At 48.9% G+C, this 17,731-nt stretch overlaps 1 pseudogene; it reads right to left on the bottom strand.

The window, feature by feature from the left end:
• Positions 1-2,035: 2,035 nt before the first annotated feature.
• Positions 2,036-17,293, bottom strand: LOC120662752 (annotated as a pseudogene).
• Positions 17,294-17,731: the final 438 nt, after the last annotated feature.

Genomic DNA, 17,731 nt, shown 5'->3' with positions numbered 1-17,731 from the left:
TGGCCGCAAGCTTGGAGCCGTGTATGAGAAGCCAAGCCAGGAAGGGGTGCCCATGCCCTTTTCGTTTTTGAATTTTAGTCTGGCGGGATTTTCCTAATTCTCGTTTGTTTCCACTGCTCCATCGAAAGGCCTTTGTTAACTCGAACTACGTCAATGTAAATGGGATCATAAGATGTTGGTTTAGCTCATTTTATCCATAAGACTTAGGTTAGCTCATTTGATCCATCCATTGAGGCTCCCTATTTGAACGGAGATAATCAGATAAATAACGGGAAATTCGGAGGACTCAAATCCTACAATAAATTTTCCTATAAAGAGCATTTCCTTTGTGTCCAATCTCGTATGTTCTTTTCTTTATATCTTAGATTAGAGCATCTTTAGTAGATTACTTATCTCTCATACCCTATATATTTTCTCTCTCTCCATCACTAATAATATTTTTATATTTTTGGTACTCCCTCCGTTCTTTTTTATATGACACCGTTGACTTTTTTCTTTAACTTTGACCAACATTATTTAATTAATCAGTTAGTTAAATGAAGTGAAATGAGTACATTTACGTCCATTATCAAGAGTCTCTTGAATCTAACTTGAAGATTTGGCTATTTGCATAAATATTTGTAGAAAAGACGAATAGTCAAACGAAGAAGAAAAGTTAATGGTGTCATATATTTAAGAATGGAGGGAGTAGCAAATTACTCAAAAGATAGGGTGGATGGAGGAATCCCCCTATATTTGAGCAAGAGTGAGGACCAAATTTTTTTGATATTAGCGATGTAATTAGTAGTCTGCTGGCGCACCTTCCATTACCAAAAAGGATAGATTTTTTGTATTAGGGAGAGAGACGGGTAATCTGCTAGAGATGTTATGGGATCTTGTGTTCTTCCTGTATTTTGAAATTATGTAGGATTCAATTGCATATGCATTCCAGTTATATATATATATATATATATATATTATTCCTGTTTTATGAATCATGCGGTCCAAAGTGGTCCTGATGATGAAGATGCATAGCTACTCACACCTTCTAAATCTCAGGTACTTGAAAATGAAGGAAATTGCATGTGACGTTCAAGTTCATGTGAGTTAGTCTAGGTGTTGATGTTTTATAATTTCTCCGATGAAAGTTTCCGGGCTTCCAGTCTTCGAAGAAATTGATGCCCCATTCTATCACGAGACAGTGGTGTCGCTTTTTCCATCTAAGAGCAACTCCAACAGATTGATTTTCTCCTTTTTCCTTTTTCACTTTTTAGACATAAAAGGGGATTTAGGGGGGGGGGGGGGGGGGGGGGAATTTAGCTCCAACAAATTGATTTTCCCTTTTCCCTTTATTTTCCTCCCCTCTCCCCTTTTTAAAGGGGAATTCCACCTTCTCCCTTTCTATCCATTCTTTCCTAACCACAAGATCCACATGCATGAAAAGATCTTGGCCACTCATGAATTAAAGGGGAAAGAAAAAAACCAATCTGCTGGAGCACATCTCCCCAATAAGCTAAAATTGTGATGGGAGATTCCCCTATAAAATGAGAAAGGGGAAAGGAAAAAATCAATCTTTTGGAGTTGCTCTAACCGATACGACTTGTCTAAAAAATGAAGACGATAGATGAAAGAATAAATTGTACAGTCCATTGTGAAGTTCCTCGCATCTTTTCTTTAGTCATATTGAACAATGGCAAAGTGGGCATTTCCTACTTTGACGCTGATCATCATTCCAACTTCCAATCAACTCAGGGACAATTTTCAACTTAATTAAGGACAATAGAGGCCTAAAAATGAACAGTTTGAAAATTTTAGTAGCCTACGAAACTAACGTAAAGGTTATCACGCAAAAGCTTAATGTAGAGTCTCTGAAGATGTCAAAATGTGTACCACTGATTGTTAAACTGACGAAAAAAATATTACTAAGGGCCTAAGGCTATGCATGGAACGCAGAATTTACAGGAAAGAGCAAATCTGTGTATAATCAATCCCTGCATGATGATGATTGATGAATCACACATGGCCGCGTCGTTCCAGCTGCAACCGTTCTCAAGTACTATGATCTGCTCCTAATGTCAGCTATAGCCATGCTGTGGGGCGCGCAGCTGTCGACCGTGCACTCCAGGACGTCCTTGTATAGTCCCTGGTGATGTTGAACGCGTCGGGCGCGGCGCCGTCGTCGGCTCGTCGCTGACTCGCTGTGAATGAACTCCACCCGCAGCGACGAGTGGTCGTCGGCCGTGAGCTTCACGTACCCGAATCTCTTGTCCGTTGTCGTCCCGGGCCACGCTCCACTGCGGCCACGGCCCCGCGGAGTTGTCCCGCAGCTTGGCGCCGCCCGTGCCGGCCACCCATGTGGATCGTCCCGGCGTCCCGCTCATCGCGCCGGAGTAGCTGCTAGTGCTCTTGTCGTCCTTGGTCTCCCCGTCCATGCATGTGCTCTCGTATCGGGTCCGTAGGTGCGCTCGTAGTTGTGGACGTGCACGTAGAAGGCGAGGTGGACGCGGTGCTTCTGCCACAGGCCCATCAGGGCCCTCCGCGGCGTAGAAGTCGTTGGAGGACATAGGAGGAGTAGCCCAGCGCCAGCGGGCGGGTGCGCCGCGAACACCAGCCACGGCTGGTGCTTCCGGTCCGCCGACGCGAAGCACCGCTCCAGGAACGCGTGCTGCTCCGACCCCGGCCACCAGTTGGGCTCCGTGTCGCCGACCCAGAACCGGAACATGCCGTGGTCCGCCGCGTACCAGAGCTTGCCCCGGTTCTCCGCCGGCGCGCCGCACTCGCCGCGGGAGTCGTTGCCGGTGTAGACTGCAGAGTCGTCCCCCCGTGTCGTGGTACGTCCTCTCGCGGTTGCCGCTGCACACGCATCTCGCACCACACACACAAGTTTAGCTTCAGATCGAGATTCTTCTTCAGAAACGGCTAGAATTTTGCAGTAGGAATGTAGGATCGAACGGGCCTTGCCACTATGCACGGCACCCTGGACCTGGAGGCGATGGGCTCGATCTGCGCGGTGGAACTGGTCCCACTGCGCGAGGAAGCCGTTGGCGTAGGAGAGGTCGCCGATGTGGAACACGGCGTCGTAGTTGGCCAGGTCCAAGTCATTGATCAACCGTACCGGTCGGTGGTCACCTGCGCCCCGGGCTGGAAGCCGGCGAGCTCGTTGCTTCCGTCTCGTTGCCTCTGGCAAGGGGAAATGCATCGTCATCTACACTGAGGGACAGAAGGGGCGACCAGAGAGGTGAATGGGAGCCGATTCAAATTTCTTGCGATCGGAAAGAACGGCTTAGTCCCAAAGACCACGCCCAACCCTAGAGTCCTAGGCACAGTGTGGAGTAGATATGGTGGAGCTACACCAACACAAGAAAGCCCTAGGAACAACCAAGATCCAACGCGGAAGCAAACACCGTAAAACAGCACAAGAAACCAGCACGGTATAACACACCGGTTGATCCGACGCACAATTTGTACAGCGTCGGTTCAACCGATGAGCAGAGCCGGCAGCATAGAGAAACGAGCACCGGTTGATCCGATGTGGAGTTTGACACGGCGTCGGTTCAACCGGTGTTAGCACACACCGGATGATCCGACAAAATCAAATCCTATCGCCGGTGCAGTTGTCCAGAGGGACTGCAAAACGCTCTTAACGAGCACCGGTTTAACCGACGTCTAGGAAAATCTATACGCCGGTCGAAGGAGCGAAAACGCAAATCCAGTAGTAACACCGGTTGATCCGATGCATGACGCTTTTGATGCACCGGTGCAACCACAGAAAACCCCAAAAACCCTAACACGTGAAAACTTCGCTCACTAGTTGATCCGACGCAAAAGAATGTGATCGTCGGTTCAACCGGCGATAACGAAAAATCCTGCCCGAGCAGAACAGGGTTTTTCCAGCCCGCGAACTTTGAAAAACTTGACGATTGGACGATCAAATCAAGTCTAAAGGAGCTCAAATTTTGGGGTGACGAAGATAATGACTTCAAGAACACATCCCCAAAAGATTTCGACGAAAGTCCTCACGGATTGAGAGGAATCGAAAGAAATCGGAGCAAAAGCGGAGTTTTCTCTAGAACGCAAAAACTCCGATTCGTGGAGACTCGTGATTCCGGGGATTGTAGCACTAGGCTAGATGGATTAGGATCACTCCAAGGAGTCACGAAAGTCATCAAGAAGTAGCCCATCATCTCGTGCTCAAGAATTGACAAAAGAAAATCGGATTTCAACCAAACGAGGCACAAGATGAACGAAATTGAATCGAAGTCAAAACCCCGGAGGGCACAAGGAGAGAAGGGCCTCCTTTCCCGTCAAATCTTAGTACAAAAATCTCAACAATCCATACCTCTATTTCCTAGAGGGGAGAGGGAGGAAGAGAGAAAGAGGAGAAGGGCGCCAGGAAGAGGGGTGGCGTGCTGCTCACTGGACAAAAGAAGAGTCAGATAGAGATGGGGTGAGGGGGTATTTAACCTCAACAACTCTTAACCTCTAAAGACTAAACTATCCCTAGACTTAATTAGGCACTAGAAAGTCCGTAGGGGTAAAACCGGAAAAAGATACAAGGACTCATCCGACGGTCGAGGTTCTATCTTCGAGTCGAAGTCTTCTACGCGATGCCGCCGTGTGGATGAAGATCCGGTTCGCGGTTTTGGGGGGTCCGCGAAACCCGGGTAGATGGTCGATTTTGAGAAAACCGCCAAAACTCCACGCGCTGGAAGATTCCCGCCTCCACGCCGTGGCCCTAGACGCCGTTCCCGCCTCGGCTGTAACATCCCAGTTTTCATCATGATTAAGGGGGAGTGTTGAAATTTATAATACAAACTTCTAGAAGGTTCTATAAAAATAAGGATAAATCATGGCATAATTTTGGTCACCATGACAAGGTTCTAGAATGTTCCACAAGAATCATAAGAAGACAAGAAGCTTGGATATTTTCTTGTCATGGTAAAATTTAGAATTTTCTAGAATTAGATATTTGTATGGAACTTAGATATTTGTATGGAGCTTCCTAGATTGTGACAAGTGTCACTCATCCAAGAGGGTATGGGTGCCTATATAAGGAGGGTGCCACCCCTTGCCATGCCATACTACTCCACTCCATCCCACACACATCCAAGGGCATGGTAGAAGTGAGCATAGGTAGAGTGTGCTAGGTGTGTGTTCCTTTGTTGCTTCATTAAGGTAAGCGTCTTTATAAGTGTTAGTCTCCCGGTTAAATTTAAGTACTTAGTGTATAAGTTGTGATCCATCGAAGGTTGGCTCTGCCACCCGGGATCACAAAAGGGTCTGGGCTTCATCGAAGGTTGGCTCTGCCACCCAGAAGCCAGCTTCATCTGTTGGTAGGCTCTGCCTCCCGGAAGCAAAAGGTGGCTCTGCCGTCAAAAAGGACCCGGTACACTAAGTAACTAGAAGCTGACCGACTCTGAAGTGAGTTGGTGTAGATCCTCAACTTAGTAGGGCTGCCTCAATTTCCATCAATCACTAAAATAAAACTTATGTTGCAATTAAACTAGTAACGTAAAATAATACTAACGAGGTATTACATAACTACTAGGTAAACTATTTTTACTCTTGCCTTGCGTTAGTACATTTGTTCCCTCCAATAACCAGCATACGCATGCTTGCACCTACGACAAAAATCATCTCGTCTCTTTTCATAAAAGCCTCTCGAGTCACCATACCATGCCATAATTCCCAGACAATCATGACAGCGCCTACCTCCTTTGCCATAACTTCATCATTCCCTGGAAGCCACAGAGTACCCACACCATTGACCTTGAAAAGACCGGTCATGGCAGCACCCACCTCGCCATAAATCAGGGTCGCCACGCACAGTGCCGGCCGAGATATTTTCCGCCGAACCGCCTCACCCGCACCCACACAGCAGCCCGGCCCCCACCCTGCTGTCCTCACCCGCGCTCGCTCTCGCTCGCGCACGCGCGACATGCCGGCCCCACGACGGGACCGCGCACTGCCGCCGGCATCATGCCGTGCCGCCCACTCCCGCGTCCCCACCTCGCCCACGCCGCTGCAGCGCCCTCGCCGGCTTTGCCGCCTCGGCGCTCGCGCCTTCAGCGCTGCCACTGTTCGCGTTGACGACAAGCTGCCGCAGCCCACGCCGTCGCCCGTCCTTGCGCGACGCCGCTGCTGCTTTCCTCGCCTATAAAAGGAGCGAGGCCGTGACGAGCCCCGTCACCAGCCCAAGCACACCGAGCCGCTTCGCTCCGCCAGCTGAACTACTCCTTCCGAGCCCAGCTCACTCACGAGACGAAGCTCCAACAATTGGTCCTCTTCCTCGAGCTGTTCCACGCCAAGGTGAGATGGCAGGCAGCTCCCCCGACCATTAACTCCACTAATAAAGGCCCAAAACACCCCCAGGCCGTGAGCACTTAATCCAAATCATTCTACCAATCAATACTGTAAACTCAAAATCTCCTTCATATCAACTCCTTTTCACGTAACTCTTTTTCCTCCTATTTTCATCTCCATTTGAGCTTATTGCTTGCTTGTGTTTGTTTGCCGGTTGTGCCGTTCTCGCCCGTAGATCACGGAGTGACCGAGGAGGAGCCCGCCAAGGAGCCAGAAGACCCGTACCACGAGCAGGAAGCCGCCGCCAACGACGCGTACGCAAGCGAAGGCAAGTTTCATCGACCCCTACGTGAGCGGTTGCACCCATGTGAGGACGTTTAGCTGTAGCCTGGGTCTAGGATCGATTACATATACCAGTACTTGAGTGATTGAGTGTGCTCATACATGCATATGAGTAGTTATGCATATCCAGAGTTGAGACTAGGATATGAAGGATTTTGGATGAGGCTAGGGCAGCTGGGTATGCTGGAGCCGGCGCTACCGTGGTGGTAGACTGGCAGGTGAGTGCTACCGTGGTGGTAGGCTCGAGTTGATATGTTGAGGGATGATTGCTGCCCTGGTGAACCATAAGGACCGAGTTGTTTTGACATCTCACCTAGCTTACTTTCAGTACGACCACATGAGTTTGTATGGGCAGCCGAGCGTGTGGGTACAGTGTACGACCTCTGCAGAGTGTATAATCCATTCGAATGGTCCGTGTCCACGGTATGGACAGGCTACGGTGTGGTCCTGACAACTAGTGAGCTACCTATTGTGAGTTGTGTCGGGAAGAGTTGCATACCATTAGCTGCATTATTAGTAGAATGTGCTTATTATGCGTCGTGCATGTCATTTCCCCTCCCGTAGGGTGAGGTGGAGCTTGCTGAGTACTTTTGTACTCACCCCTGTTGATTTTTCTCCAGAGGATCCTGACTTTGTGCCAGAAGACTACGAGTAGATCGTGTCCGCACCCAAGCTGATCGAGTGGAGCCGTGATGGATGAAGAGCTAGTCCTGCATGTCACTATGCTAGTTGTTATCCTATGGTTGTTCTGTGTAGCTTTGTGTTGTCACTTTACTCCTCATGTACGTGTTAAATAAAGCTCTGTATGACTCTGGACTCCACTTGATGTAACATGTATTATGCCGGAGACCTTATTCGGTAATTAATACATGGTTTAGCCTTGATCTTCGGGTCGGGGCGCTTCAGGTGGTATCAGAGCCATGCTTGGCTGTAGGACGCGAACCGGTAGTAAACGATGACCGTAGGAGCCCTAGGATGGTCAATCCTTGAAAATATATTACTCCTTAAACTTTATCCTTGTTATGCTAACCCTACCCTTGAAAATCAGATGGCGGATGACTGGACCACCACCTACTGCATCAACGAAGATGGATTCCCCAGGGTGCTTTATGCTGCCACGATGCGACTTGGTATTCCGGAACGACCGGAGTACGTAGGTCGCGAGTTCGTGGAGCATGGCACCGAAAGTTGTGAGGTCACTATCCATATTGGTGCCAGTGATAAGTACTTGGAGATGCAACCCTGGAGCGTCACCGCCACTGGAGCCCGTATGCCTGACACCATTCAACTTGCAGCTCGCAAGGCGCTGCGGTACCTGTGCCAGATGTTTGAATGGCACTTGGGTTCCACTCCCATGAAGTACTTTCCACCGCTGGACCGTAGCCGTCCTGCTTGGGCGGCGAGGATCCGCAACTTGGAGAGCCCCGCAGGGACAGAGAAGAACCCCACAGTTGTCGCTATGTCTGGCGACCAACTGCATCAGCGTGTGAGAGATTTAATCCAGCGTGCTGAGGAAGCGGAGTCCCGTTGGCGTAGGGCTAAACTGGCTGTAGCCCAGGCAGAAGCCCGAGCAGCCGAAGCTGAAAGCCGCCTTGCCATGGCCGAAGGGAACCTTAGGGAGCAGGCAGATCGCCACAGTCAGCTCCTTAGGGGTGTCTACCTAGTGGACCGTGCCAAGCGCAAGGAACGCCATCCCAGGACTACCGCGGAGCTGGCAATCCTAGAGGGAATTCCGCTATGTTCCTCGTCCCAACCACGCAGGAGGATTTGTGAATCAGTGCCGCCCACGCCTCCCGCATCTCCCCGAGATCCCGGAAACAGTGACCCCGAAGACCGTGTTGTAGGGTTCAGTAGTCGAGTCGTCCCGGCCGACCCTTAAAAGTCGAGCCGCATCATTGTAATCCGTCGTGTCATGTATCCCTGCTTGTTTGAATGAATGCTTGTTTGGTGCTTGAATGATTTGTTTGTGTGCATTGTGCGGTACAAAATATTTTATATATACAAATATACCCCAGCATTATACTAGGGGAGTCACCTAATCTTGCCCTCCTTGACCGTAGATGTCTCGTCGCTCGAGCCGAATCCAGGGACTCCATGCTCAGGAAGACGGTGACGAGGTCAACCCGAGAAACCAAGCCCCTCTGAATGTAGCCCCGGAAGCACCAGAAAATGGACAACTACCGCCGCTACCTCCCCGTGCCCCAGCACCCATTGACTTGGCAGCCATACTGCAGCAGCAGAACCAACTCCTTCAAGTTCTTGTGACCACTCTCACAGCACAAGCTCAAGGCAATCCTGGCAACAATAGACCTGCAATGCATCATAATGGCAATGGCAGTAGAATTGCAGATTTCAACCGCCTGCAGCCACCTAAGTTTGGAGGATCTGATAACCCTATTGAGGCAGATGATTGGCTGCGAGAAATTGAAATGAAGCTTGAAGTGGTCGATGCAGATGATAGAGACAAGGTTTTGCTCGCAGTACAGCAGTTAAAGGGACCAGCCCTTGCTTGGTGGCAGAGTTACCGGGAAATAAATGAAAATGCTAACGAGATGGTATGGACTGACTTTGTCAAGATCTTCAGAGAACATCACATTCCCAGCAGTGTTATGAAGCTCAAGAGGGATGAGTTCAGAAAGCTTCGTCAAGGTGGTATGACTGTGACAGAGTATCTTCATAAGTTCACAGAGTTGTCTCGTTATGCACCAGAGGATATCAATGATGACGGGAAGAAGCAAGAAGCCTTTCTTGGTGGGCTTAACCCTGAAATCAGGACCTTGGTTGAAGTCACCACCCACAGTGACTTTAATGCTATGGTCAATAGGGCCATCACCATTGAGAGAAACAGGAAGGCAGAGCTCAGTGAGCGCAAACGTCGGTTTGAAAGTAAGAAGCCCCAGCAGTTGGAGAAGTTCCAGAGGACCCAGTATCCGGCTCACTCAGGCCCAAGGAGCCAGGGTGCCTTTTCATTCAAAGCGCAGCCCGGTTCTTTCCAGAAGCCTACTCAGTCAGCTCCTGTTATGAAGACCCAGAATACCCTCCGTAACCAACCGTCTGGTGGAAGTCAAGTGACCGATGCGAAGACCTGTTTCCACTGCCGCGAAGCCGGACACTACAAGGCCAACTGTCCGTATCTCAATCAGCCCGCCCCTTCTATTTTCTCCAACTCTGTTCAAGGACCAAAGCAGCCGACTGGAGCCAACCGTGCAACACCAGCTAAGAGCCAGCAGCAGTCCTTCGGCAAGGCAAAAGTGAATCATGTGAATGTTGAATAAGCAGAGGATGCACCAGGAGTGATTCTCGGTGAGTTTCTGGTCCAATCAGCTCTAGCCTCAGTGCTTTTTGATTCTGGAGCATCGCATTCCTTTATATCCTCCCACTTTGTGGAAAAGCATGATATACCTACTATAGCCCTTAAGAGGCCACTAATAACCCGTTTCCCTGGAGGTCATATACCTTGCCACTTAGGTGTTTTAGATATCCCTATAAACCTAAGTGGGGTAGTATTCCTTGCCGACCTAGTAGTCCTTACTTCCAAAGGGATAGATGTCATACTCGGTATGGACTGGCTCACCAAGCACCGCGGAAACATAGCCTGTGCTGAGAGAGCAGTGACAGTCACCAACCGCCAAGGGTTAACAGTCACATGCCAAATCCAGCCTAGCCTGTCAGACTCCATAGTGAACCATATCCAAGCAGAATCCCCAGAAGAGGTGCCAATAGTTCGGGAGTTCGCAGATGTGTTCCCAGATGAATTACCCGGTATGCCTCCAGAAAGAGATGTAGAGTTCACTATTGACTTAGTCCCTGGAACCAAGCCTATAGCAAAGAATGCTTATCGGTTAGCAGCCCCAGAGCTTGCCGAGTTGAAGAAGCAGCTTGAGGAACTTCAACAAAAGGGATTTATTAGACCCGCTGCTTCTCCTTGGGGAGCCCCAGTGCTCTTTGTGAAGAAGAAAGATGGAAGCATGAGACTTTGTGTGGACTACCGTGATCTGAATGCAGTCACCATCAAGAACAAGTACCCTCTGCCTCGGATTGATGACCTATTTGATCAGCTGAAGGGAGCTAAGTTCTTCTCGAAGATAGATTTAAGGTCAGTTTATCATCAGCTTAGAGTGCGACAAGAGGACATCTCCAAGACAGCCTTCAGGACCCGTTATGGCCAGTATGAGTTCACAGTGATGCCTTTTGGTCTGACTAATGCCCCTGCCTTTTTCATGACCCTCATGAATAAGGTGTTTATGGAAGAGTTAGATCGGTTTGTCGTGGTATTCATAGATGACATACTGGTCTACTCTAAGAGTGCTGAGGAGCATGGACAACATCTCAGAATTGTGCTGGGAAAGCTCAGAAAACACCAGTTGTATGCCAAGTTTAGTAAGTGTGAATTCTGGCTGCAGAGAGTCAGTTTTCTGGGTCATGTCTTAACAGCTGAAGGTGTTGAAGTGGACCCAGAAAAGGTCAATGCAGTATCAGAATGGAAGCAACCAACCTCAGCCTCGGAGATTAGGAGTTTCTTGGGATTAGCCGGCTATTACCGGAGATTCATCGAAGGTTTCTCTAAGATAGCCCGGCCTATGACTGAGTTACTCCGGAAGGACACGAAGTTTGTTTGGTCTGAAGCTTGCGAGAGAAGCTTTCAAGAGTTGAAGAGGCGACTAACTTCTGCCCCAGTGCTAGTTTTGCCAGATAATCAGAAGAGCTTTGTCGTTTATTGCGACGCATCCCGACAAGGATTGGGTTGTGTGCTTATGCAAGAAGGAAGAGTTGTAGCTTATGCCTCAAGACAGTTGAGAACACATGAACAGAACTACCCCACCCATGACTTGGAGTTAGCTGCAGTGGTGCATGCCCTCAAGATTTGGAGACATTATCTGATTGGGAATAAGTGTGAAATCTACACGGATCACAAGAGCCTGAAGTACATTTTCACCCAGTCAGACCTCAACCTTAGACAGAGAAGATGGTTGGAGTTGATCAAAGACTATGATTTGGAAATTCATTACCACCCTGGAAAGGCTAATGTGGTGGCTGATGCGCTCAGTCGTAAAGCATATTGCCATCACTTAGTCACACAAGCCCCAGAGCTGAGTGAAGAAATGAGGAAGTTGAACCTAAGGGTTGTACACCGCTCTTGCAACTATAACCTTAGTGTCTATCCCGTCCTGGATGACCAGATAAAGGAGGCTCAGATGGAGGATAAAAGATTGGTATGGATTAAAGATCGCAACAGTGAAGGCAAAGCCCCAGATTTCAGAGTAGATAAAGATGGAGTCTTGTGGTTCAAGAAGAGATTATGTGTGCCTAAGCAAGGTCATTTCCGCAGGACCATCTTGGATGAAGCCCATAACTCAGCCTATTCCATTCACCCTGGCACTACAAAAATGTACCTAGACCTTAAGGAGAAGTATTGGTGGAATGGTATGAAGGGGGATATCGCTCGATTTGTCGCTCATTGTGATGTGTGCAATAGGGTTAAGGCAGAGCATCAGAAGCCCAGTGGATTACTCCAGCCGTTGCCGATCCCAGTATGGAAGTGGGATGAAGTTAGTATGGATTTTATCACCGGTTTACCAAGAACCCAGAGTGGTCATGACTCAGTTGGGTAATTGTTGATCGACTCACTAAAGTGGCTCACTTCATCCCAGTGCGTACCACTTATGGAGGTGATAGATTAGCCAAATTATATATTGAGCGTATTGTGAAGTTGCATGGAGTACCTAAGAGGATTGTGTCAGATAGAGGCACCCAGTTCACTTCGAGATTCTGGAGCAGGTTACATGAAGCACTTGGTACAAAGTTGGACTTCAGTTCAGCCTATCATCCTCAGACTGATGGCCAGACCGAAAGAGTTAATCAGATCCTTGAAGACATGCTAAGAGCCTGTGTTCTTACTTATGGCAAAAATTGGGAAGACAGTTTGCCATATGCAGAGTTCTCTTACAACAACAGCTACCAGTCAAGCTTAAAGATGTCGCCGTTTGAAGCCCTCTACGGGAGGAAGTGTCGCACACCTCTCATGTGGACCGAAGTCGGTGACCGCATTATTGAGGGCCCAGATTTTATTAAAGAAGCAGAAGACAAGATAGCAGAAATCAGAGAGAATCTAAAGGCAGCTCAATCCCGCCAGAAAAGTTATGCCGATAAAAGAAGATGTACTCTCACCTTCGAAGTTGGAGACTATGTGTACCTTAAAGTTTCCCCAATTCGCGGCACACGCAGATTCCAGGTACGAGGGAAGTTGGCCCCACGTTACATTGGACCTTTCCCAATTATCAAGAAAGTGGGAGCGGTAGCCTATAAACTTCAGTTACCAGCAGAGATGTCAGATGTACACGATGTATTTCATGTGTCCCAACTCAGAAAGTGCCTGCGAGTACCAGAAGAACAAGTGGCCCCAGAGACAATCGACCTGCAGGATGATCTCAGATATCAAGAGGTACCAGTAAAAATTCTGGACACTGTGACGCGAAGGACCCGCAACTCAGAAGTCAGGATTTGTCGAGTTCAGCGGAGCAGGCATTCGGAAGCAGAAGCAACCTGGGAGAGAGAAGACGCGCTCCGAGCTGAGTTTCCCAGTCTCTTTAGTGGTGAAGCTGAATCTCGGGGACGAGATTCAACCTAAGTGGGGTAGGTTTGTAACATCCCAGTTTTCATCATGATTAAGGGGGAGTGTTGAAATTTATAATGCAAACTTCTAGAAGGTTCTATAAAAATAAGGATAAACCACGGCATAATTTTGGTCACCATGACAAGGTTCTAGAATGTTCCACAAGAATCATAAGAAGACAAGAAGCTTGGATATTTTCTTGTCATGGTAAAATTTAGAATTTTCTAGAATTAGATATTTGTATGGAACTTAGATATTTGTATGGAGCTTCCTAGATTGTGACAAGTGTCACTCATCCAAGAGGGTATGGGTGCCTATATAAGGAGGGTGCCACCCCTTGCCATGCCATACTACTCCACTCCATCCCACACACATCCAAGGGCATGGTAGAAGTGAGCATAGGTAGAGTGTGCTAGGTGTGTGTTCCTTTGTTGCTTCATTAAGGTAAGCGTCTTTATAAGTGTTAGTCTCCCGGTTAAATTTAAGTACTTAGTGTATAAGTTGTGATCCATCGAAGGTTGGCTCTGCCACCCGGGATCACAAAAGGGTCTGGGCTTCATCGAAGGTTGGCTCTGCCACCCAGAAGCCAGCTTCATCTGTTGGTAGGCTCTGCCTCCCGGAAGCAAAAGGTGGCTCTGCCGTCAAAAAGGACCCGGTACACTAAGTAACTAGAAGCTGACCGACTCTGAAGTGAGTTGGTGTAGATCCTCAACTTAGTAGGGCTGCCTCAATTTCCATCAATCACTAAAATAAAACTTATGTTGCAATTAAACTAGTAACGTAAAATAATACTAACGAGGTATTACATAACTACTAGGTAAACTATTTTTACTCTTGCCTTGCGTTAGTACATTTGTTCCCTCCAATAACCAGCATACGCATGCTTGCACCTACGACAAAAATCATCTCGTCTCTTTTCATAAAAGCCTCTCGAGTCACCATACCATGCCATAATTCCCAGACAATCATGACAGCGCCTACCTCCTTTGCCATAACTTCATCATTCCCTGGAAGCCACAGAGTACCCACACCATTGACCTTGAAAAGACCGGTCATGGCAGCACCCACCTCGCCATAAATCAGGGTCGCCACGCACAGTGCCGGCCGAGATATTTTCCGCCGAACCGCCTCACCCGCACCCACACAGCAGCCCGGCCCCCACCCTGCTGTCCTCACCCGCGCTCGCTCTCGCTCGCGCACGCGCGACATGCCGGCCCCACGACGGGACCGCGCACTGCCGCCGGCATCATGCCGTGCCGCCCACTCCCGCGTCCCCACCTCGCCCACGCCGCTGCAGCGCCCTCGCCGGCTTTGCCGCCTCGGCGCTCGCGCCTTCAGCGCTGCCACTGTTCGCGTTGACGACAAGCTGCCGCAGCCCACGCCGTCGCCCGTCCTTGCGCGACGCCGCTGCTGCTTTCCTCGCCTATAAAAGGAGCGAGGCCGTGACGAGCCCCGTCACCAGCCCAAGCACACCGAGCCGCTTCGCTCCGCCAGCTGAACTACTCCTTCCGAGCCCAGCTCACTCACGAGACGAAGCTCCAACAATTGGTCCTCTTCCTCGAGCTGTTCCACGCCAAGGTGAGATGGCAGGCAGCTCCCCCGACCATTAACTCCACTAATAAAGACCCAAAACACCCCCAGGCCGTGAGCACTTAATCCAAATCATTCTACCAATCAATACTGTAAACTCAAAATCTCCTTCATATCAACTCCTTTTCACGTAACTCTTTTTCCTCCTATTTTCATCTCCATTTGAGCTTATTGCTTGCTTGTGTTTGTTTGCCGGTTGTGCCGTTCTCGCCCGTAGATCATGGAGTGACCGAGGAGGAGCCCGCCAAGGAGCCAGAAGACCCGTACCACGAGCAGGAAGCCGCCGCCAACGACGCGTACGCAAGCGAAGGCAAGTTTCATCGACCCCTACGTGAGCGGTTGCACCCATGTGAGGACGTTTAGCTGTAGCCTGGGTCTAGGATCGATTACATATACCAGTACTTGAGTGATTGAGTGTGCTCATACATGCATATGAGTAGTTATGCATATCCAGAGTTGAGACTAGGATATGAAGGGTTTTGGATGAGGCTAGGGCAGCTGGGTATGCTGGAGCCGGCGCTACCGTGGTGGTAGACTGGCAGGTGAGTGCTACCGTGGTGGTAGGCTCGAGTTGATATGTTGAGGGATGATTGCTGCCCTGGTGAACCATAAGGACCGAGTTGTTTTGACATCTCACCTAGCTTACTTTCAGTACGACCACATGAGTTTGTATGGGCAGCCGAGCGTGTGGGTACAGTGTACGACCTCTGCAGAGTGTATAATCCATTCGAATGGTCCGTGTCCACGGTATGGACAGGCTACGGTGTGGTCCTGACAACTAGTGAGCTACCTATTGTGAGTTGTGTCGGGAAGAGTTGCATACCATTAGCTGCATTATTAGTAGAATGTGCTTATTATGCGTCGTGCATGTCATTTCCCCTCCCGTAGGGTGAGGTGGAGCTTGCTGAGTACTTTTGTACTCACCCCTGTTGATTTTTCTCCAGAGGATCCTGACTTTGTGCCAGAAGACTACGAGTAGATCGTGTCCGCACCCAAGCTGATCGAGTGGAGCCGTGATGGATGAAGAGCTAGTCCTGCATGTTGTTATGCTAGTTGTTATCTTATGGTTGTTCTGTGTAGTTTTGTGTTGTCACTTTACTCCTCATGTACGTGTTAAATAAAGCTCTGTATGACTCTGGACTCCACTTGATGTAACATGTATTATGCCGGAGACCTTATTCGGTAATTAATACATGGTTTAGCCTTGATCTTCGGGTCGGGGCGCTTCATCGGCCTTCTGACGGCCCTAGACGCCGCCCGTCACCTCCTCGCCCGCAGCGAGGCCCTAGACGCCGTCGATGCGCGTAGTCTCCGTCAGTCCCGAGACCAACGTCCATGCCTCCACGACTTGGCGTCTTCGATCGCCGTCCGCCTCCTTGGTTTTGTGGCGCAAACCAAGAAACCCGCCTTCCGTCGCCGCTTGCGCCCTTGATCCAGGAGTGGACGCCACAGCTGCCGCCCGGCCTGAGCTTCTCCACGGCAACTCTCTGTCGACACTCGACGCCCGTGTACCTGCAACCAAAGACCAAACACACGATTATACTGCACGGTTGACAATTCACTCATCACAAACAGAATAGAGTACTCAACATTCCTCATACACCTGTCGTGTTTCCATCAAGCTGAGAAAAACTGCGTCAAAATTCCTTCGAGTCCCATGTCGCCGAAGACGACGACCCGCTGGAGCGAGTCCTGGCCGGGGAAAGGCGGTGGTGCGCGGAAGGTGGATGGCTTGCCCCGCATCACTGTTCCGTTGGCAGCTCGTGCCCAAATTGGTAAGAACACATGAAGAGAACATTCTTCTTCTTCTTCTTCAAAAAAAAAACACCTGAAGAACAATTCTAGTGTGGTTCTACGGGCAAAGTGATCATCAAAGCATGCGTGTGGATTCTGTCAGTGTTCATCGTACTCTCTGTTGGGCCACAAGTCCTCAAGAAGGCTGGGTGTATGAAACCAGGGTCTCTGTATCCTTCCAACATAAACATGTATCATCAAATCATTTAGTACTAGGTGATTCTCCGCGTTTTGCTGTGGGATCTTTAGTATTTTTTTGTTATTATATTTAGTTAAGATATATGTGGGTACAATAAAGAGAATTTCTTATTTATACATGAGGTGATGTAGACCAATTACTGGTAATTAGAATGAGGAGGCACCATATATTCATGCAAATATAATTTGTCATCACTAAAAGAATATGGATATAAGTATCCACCTTAGCTTGTCACTGCTTACCATGTTGAGAACCCCCATGCATGTGCTCCACCCTTCACTCGCGTGCCATCGAACATGAACCGGAGCTGCTTGCGTGTAGCACCGCCGTCCGCCGTGAAAGGCCTGCTTGCAGTCTGTCTTTGTGTGTGACCACGCAGCGCTAGTTGTCCTGCACCGCCAGAGTCATGAGTTATGACGAGCTTGATGATTAACACCACCGGTATGGCGGTGACGCTGACCCAGCAGCCCCATTGCGGAGACGCACTTCTGGCTCCGTTTCAGGGAAGGAGAGATTGTTTTGGTTGGCTTTTCCTGTTATGGAGATATGAAGTGTACATAGAAATTTAAGAAATATGAACTTTAAATTCAGAGACACTTTGGAAATTAAACCTTAGCTGGAACAAAAATTGAAAGGAATGCTATCGACGAACAGAGAGGGGTCTGAAAATTAAAAGAAGTCATTTATCAGTTCATAGGGGATTGAAAGAGCTTATCAAAGTAGAAGGGCCTAACGTAACTTTACCTTGCCCAATGTGCAGATTGGTTCAGCTTAGGTCTACATCAGAAAGGGCAATGGGAGACTTGGGGGCCAATAGCTTTGAACAAAAGGAGAGCAAGCAATGGGATGAAGACGGAGCAGGACATTATCGTGGCCACAAATGACTGCAAACACAAATATAAATAGGGGAA

The sequence above is a fragment of the Panicum virgatum genome, chromosome 2N, assembly GCF_016808335.1.
Source record: "Panicum virgatum strain AP13 chromosome 2N, P.virgatum_v5, whole genome shotgun sequence".
Taxonomy (NCBI): Eukaryota; Viridiplantae; Streptophyta; class Magnoliopsida; order Poales; family Poaceae; genus Panicum; species Panicum virgatum.
The sequence above is the reverse complement of the archived record's forward strand: the minus strand, read 5'-3'. Positions and strand labels throughout refer to the sequence as shown.